Consider the following 5,813-nt stretch of genomic DNA (forward strand, 5'->3'; position numbering starts at 1 on the left):
TTGTAGATCTAGATGCGTTTAGCTCTCCACTGACCCTCTGTCTGTGAATCAGCACTGAAAGCCCAGTGTTAAATCTGGGAGTACTGACTAGATAAGTCTTTTATCTGCATTAAAACTCTAATCTCATTAAACTGGAGTGCATCAGCCAAAGTGCATGAATAGATGAAGTTCAGCATCATGCCACTTTCCAAACCTCTTATGAAACAGTAATGAAGAACACTCAAGGAGACGTTTATTCCAAGTTGTTAGACTCATAGGTCTCCCTCTGACAGTTAACTGTTTTCAATACACCACTGCCCATTTTAAACTGGTCCAGACTTATCAATCTCAAATCATTTAAATGCAGAGCCATTTGGCGGAGAACCACAATTAGAAGAGCAATAATCCAACCTATTATTGTCACTTGTGGCAAAATAATACCTGGAACATTTTGAATTAGGCTAGATCAGCAGATAATTTGGTATTTTTGCCCTGGTGATTACATATAATTCTCTGTCCTTGGTATTTTCCAGCCCACTGTCTGCAACAGGTTCTATTTACAGTCTGCAACTATGGCATCTCAACTGGAAACACAGAACATTTGGAAACAGCCTATTAAATGCAAGGTAATGACAGCTCATTCATTTCAGTGGTGACAATTCCCATAATTTTGAATGGGGCTGTGTAAAATACATTTGCCTCAACATACTGCAGCTAAATCTGAGGTGACTTTAATCTTCATAATTTGCACTCAATGAGGATTTACTGGTAATACCACTGGGTAACATATGGTCGTGTCTGGCGACAGCTTCCAGCCAATAGACATGCGACTTGATATACTAAAATAGAACTTTGTTCTCCAATGTTTTCGGAACCCCACTGTATTAAGAGTTTGAAAGCGGATCAGCACGAGCGGGATGAAGCTGCTGGTGGCATCCATTTGAACTGTCAACATACCGAGCTACAGGGTGACATAACAAAGATACACGATGGGGCCAGATTCTGGTTTTACCTTTGAGACAAGTGCTGGCTGAGTGATGATTCTCTGAGCCATGCGGCAGATGCAAGAATAGCCCAGGGAGATGGAACTGCAGCCCTTTCACCTGCTTCCAGAATGAAGAATGTGCATCAACCTGTTGCCATGTTCCGGTGGGTGCATAGGGGCTCTGGCCATCCCCACTCAGTGTCATGGAGTGGTGACTGACTTCTAGCTGACCTCTGCTTGATCAAAGCACTACTTCAAATGGGAATTATTTTGGGGAAGTTCTACAGCCTGTATTACACAGGAGCTCAGACTAAATGATCATACTGGTCCTCTCTGGCCTTGGGATCTGCTTCACCAGTGACTCATATTCTGTCTGTGTCCTTTATGGGCAGTGGTGCAGGCATTCTCTGTAGGCTAGTATGAATGTAGTTTATGCCACACATGAGTATTCATTAGCTATAAGGGTGGGGATCTAGCTAACAGAATAACTGGAGCTGCTAGAAAAATGCAGAAACATTTCCATGAGGTTTTTGTCACAGATCTGAATTCACCACCACTCTGCAAGCTGGGAGGGGGGGGGAGGCAAATCATTTTCATAGACATAGACAGAGATGATTTCTAATAATAGCTTGAGATAATTAAAAAATACCAATAATTTTCTCTGAGGAAATTTTGGGGGGAAAAATCAATTTTGTCATTTTCATTGGAATTTCCAATAAAAATTTTTTTGATAAAAAGCTGAAACAAAAAAATTTTCAGTAAAAAAAAAATCAGCATTTGGTAATATATATATTTTTTGAGTTTCAGTCTTGAAAATATCTTCTGAACCTTTTTTGCTTTCCATTTTTTTTCAGCAAAAGAATTTCGGCAGCGTCTAACCATAGAATCATAGCTCCCAAGGCCTGAAGGGACCAGTGTGATCATCCAGTTTGACCTGCACAACACACACCAGAGAATCTCCCCTAAATAATTCTGTTTGCACTAGAACAGAGCTTTTCAAAAAAGCTCCAATATTGATTTTAAAATCACTAGTGATGTAGAATCCACCATGACCCTTGGTAAGTTGGTCCAGTTACCCTCACTATAAAAAATTTACACCTGATTTCCAGTCTGAATGTGTCTAGCTTCACTTCTGGTCATTGGTATCTTGGACCTTAGCTCCCTGTTGAACCTTGGCTCGTGTTGATAAATGAACGCATGAGGTCTGGAGCTGTTTGGCCAATTTTTTTTCCTGTGGACTCAGCGCTGATAGATTCAACTTGAAACTACTGAAATACTATGAAGAGGCTGTACCCGAGGAGGGAAGGATGGTCCAGTGGTTTGGTCATTGGCTTGGGAGACCCAGATTAAATTCCTGGCTCTGCCACAGACTTTCTGTGTGACCTTGGATAAATGACTTGGTCTCTCCATGCCTCAGTTCCCCATCTGTACAATGGGGATAATAGCACTGCTCTGCCTCAAAGAGGGGCTGTGTGGATAAATATATTAAAGGCTGTGCGGTGCTCAGATGCTGTGGTGATGGGGGGGTCAGACAAGAACCCGAGATAAAAATAGAATCACAGTGCCAGAAATCTGGCAAGAAAGCATGTTCTTATGAAATTTCAAGTCCAGTTTCGCAGACTCAAGAGGTTGTGACTGACAAGCAGCTGGACCCCAAGGAAGCATCTCCACCCTGAACCTGAACTCCAATGGCCAGATCCTCAGCGTTAGTATTGCTACACTGATTTACACCAGCTGGGGAGCTAGCTCATTAGCTCCAATGGGGCGATGCTAATTTACACCAGCCACTGTAAATCAGTGTCGCCCCATTGAATTCAATGAGCCAGATCCCCAGTGGATTGATATGACCCAGTATATAGGTATTCACCTCTTCTGGGTCCTAACTATTTAAATGTAACATTAACTTTCATCCCACCAGTGAATTGGGGGGTTGGACCTATTGACTGGTCCCTGAAGCAACGGGATCTCCAATTGCACAAGAGTGTCAGGACCTCCCTTTGATCCTGACCCTAAAACGTACAATATGTAAGCCGAGCCTATTGCTGCAGTGGCACTCAGAGATGTGCCAACCCTAATCACAGCTAATGGAAGTGCTGCAGGCTGCGAGAGTGACTCAAACAGTTTAGCCTTTTGTGCTACTTTCAGTTTGCTTGTGAAACTCAGGGCCAGCCATGTTTATCCAAACTGCTAGAGAACACTGCCGTTACTAAAAGAATACGCTCCTTAAAGGTTATGATGCATCTCCCGTAAATACACAGTGTCATCCCTGGGATTTAACTAGGGAAGGGGGAAACCCCAACTTGCAGCCCTGCAGAGCAGCCAGGGCAGGAGGCTGTTGAAGGAAGGAACATTCTGTGGCCAAAGTGCTGGGCACAGGATGTTCCGACTGCTGCTGTCTCAGGCAGCAGCTGGGCCAGCGTCAGTCAGGATTCAGTCCTGCTCTCAGAAATGTAGCTGGCTGGGTCACCAAAGGCAGGACCGAGATGAGGCTAGAGCTGCTGCTGATAATTTATTAGTAATGGTGTAGGGTGAGACGCCCGGGAGAGCCAGAGCAGGGTTGGTGACTCTTGGTGGAAAGGGGAAGAAGAAGCTTTTAGTCACCTTTCACCCTCCCTCCCCCCAGTCCTGGAGACTGCTCTAAATTGTGCAGTTAGATAATGGCTGCCCCTGCTGCTTATGATCACCAAAGCACACTGTCTTTTTCCCACCCCTGGCGTGCTCCCTTTCTGCCCCAGAACCCTCTTACCCCAAAGGGCCAGGAGTGGCTGGCACAACGATACAAAAACTGGTTGCTTAGAAGAGGTTGCTCTTTACCTAACAATTCTCTGATACCTTTTAAAAAATGGCATTTAGAGGTGGGGCAAAACCATGGTACCTTCATACCCAGGGAATTTGCTCCGGTGGATACAGCACTGGATTAGGTCTCACAAGATTGTCATGGTACTACCAGAGCTGTCACTGACCCATTATGTGACCTTGGGCAAGTCATTTAACCTCTTGGGGCTTCTGTTTCCCCTCACATCCACTGTCTGTCTTGTCTGTTTAGTTTGTAAGCTCTTCAGGGCAGGGACTGTCTCATTCTAGGTGTATATGCAGCACATAGTGCAATGGGCCCCCAATCTCTGTAATAATAATAATAGTAATTACACACACAACACTATGTTTATAGAACTGTACTGAATGAGGGAGGGGGACCTGTGGGAAAAAATAGTACATGATCACATAATTAAAACTATCTCATAATGCATATGCACAAGAGGCCAAATTAAGGTTGCACAGACAATCTTAATTCTGGCACGTCCTAACTTTTGAGTGCTTGACTTTGCAACCTTTAGTAATGTTTTTTTAGTGTAATTTTATGCATGAAATTTCTTAGGTTTGTATAAAAAGCAAACAGAAATTCCATCATGTGAAATCAAATCAACATCCACATAGATCATCAGCAGGACTGGAACCTTTAGATCCACCACATAGACCATCCCCAGTTGAGCTAACATTGTAACTGATAGCAATAGTAGGTTATCATCTATTGTCGACCGGCACTAGAGGAGCATGGCACACACTTTGCCAGGGGGTTTCACTATTTGTTGATGGAAAAGGCCATCTGACTCCTTGTTCCCCTCCACGGGTTCTAGTCCTCCTAGTTCCTGGGTTGCAATCTCCTTGCGTAGCCTCCCCCATGCAGTCTATCAACCACCAGCATCCAGTCCCAGTCTCCTTCACTCCTAGGCTCCTTGTCCCAATCTACGCTGGCTCCCATAGCCATGGCTGGAGAGAGAATGAGGCAGGTCAACTTAACCTCTTGGCCTTAGATGTGGTCCCTTCAAATGAGGGTTGAAGCCCACTCTATGGGAAAATTGAACTGCCTTTGTCAATCGCCAGAGCATGTCAGTTTCCAGGTTTGGCAATATCGCCCCTTTTGCCTGCATTACCTTCACCTGAAAAAGAAAACATAATGTTGGCCAAGGCTGATTATGAACAAGAAAAAAAAAGATTATTAAGAACAAAATACCTGTGATCTGAATGACATGGAACATGAAAGACTAACGTGTTTTCCCTCCTGGGGTTGGGTGTTGGGTTTTCTTTCTTTCTGTCTTTCTTTCCTTTCTTTCAGTGATGCTGCTGCAAGAGGGTATGCCCACGAGCCACAGAGCAGGGTTGCAAAATGGATCCATTGTGACAGGAATCAGTAAAAAAAAAGTACAATAACCCATGTCCCTGAGAATGTGTCAGCACCGATCTCTTTTCCTGTCCATCTGTACATTAGCCTGAATGCTTTAAGCATCCACCTTTCCATCCCAGAAAACATTAATGGTGTTGCATGTTTACATATAATGGGGTGGCTTTTTAAAATCTTTTACTACATGATGCATAATGCAGACTTGCTCATATGGGGATAGGTGATCAGTACAAGTAAGGGCAGCAAAAGTGCTAAATGATAACAAGGAGAACTCAAAGTTTCCTGGTGTCTGGAAAGGTCCCATCTCTTCACCATTTAAAACACAACAAAGTACCAAAAAATGAACCGTGCTTTCAAAAATATCTGAGAGGTGTTGCATTGTCACATCAAGTTACGCTCATTTTGCTCTGTCACTTCCTGCTTCTGTGATGCGGGAGGACAGTAGGTAATGTAGCATGACATCAATGCAGCATTACCTGGCTTAGCTCTACTTCAACTTGCCATGAAAAGAAGTTTACAGATTCTCCCTTTTCTTCTCTGAACAGAACAAGACACAGATGGGAAGTTGTGTGGCCTGTGCTCTAAGAGTGGTCAAGCATTTTCAAACTGAACCCAAGCGGAATAAGTGCTGTGTAGCAACCTAAACCCACATGATCTCTGTCTATCCAC

The sequence above is a fragment of the Dermochelys coriacea genome, chromosome 7 (assembly GCF_009764565.3).
Source record: "Dermochelys coriacea isolate rDerCor1 chromosome 7, rDerCor1.pri.v4, whole genome shotgun sequence".
Lineage (NCBI taxonomy): Eukaryota > Metazoa > Chordata > Testudines > Dermochelyidae > Dermochelys > Dermochelys coriacea.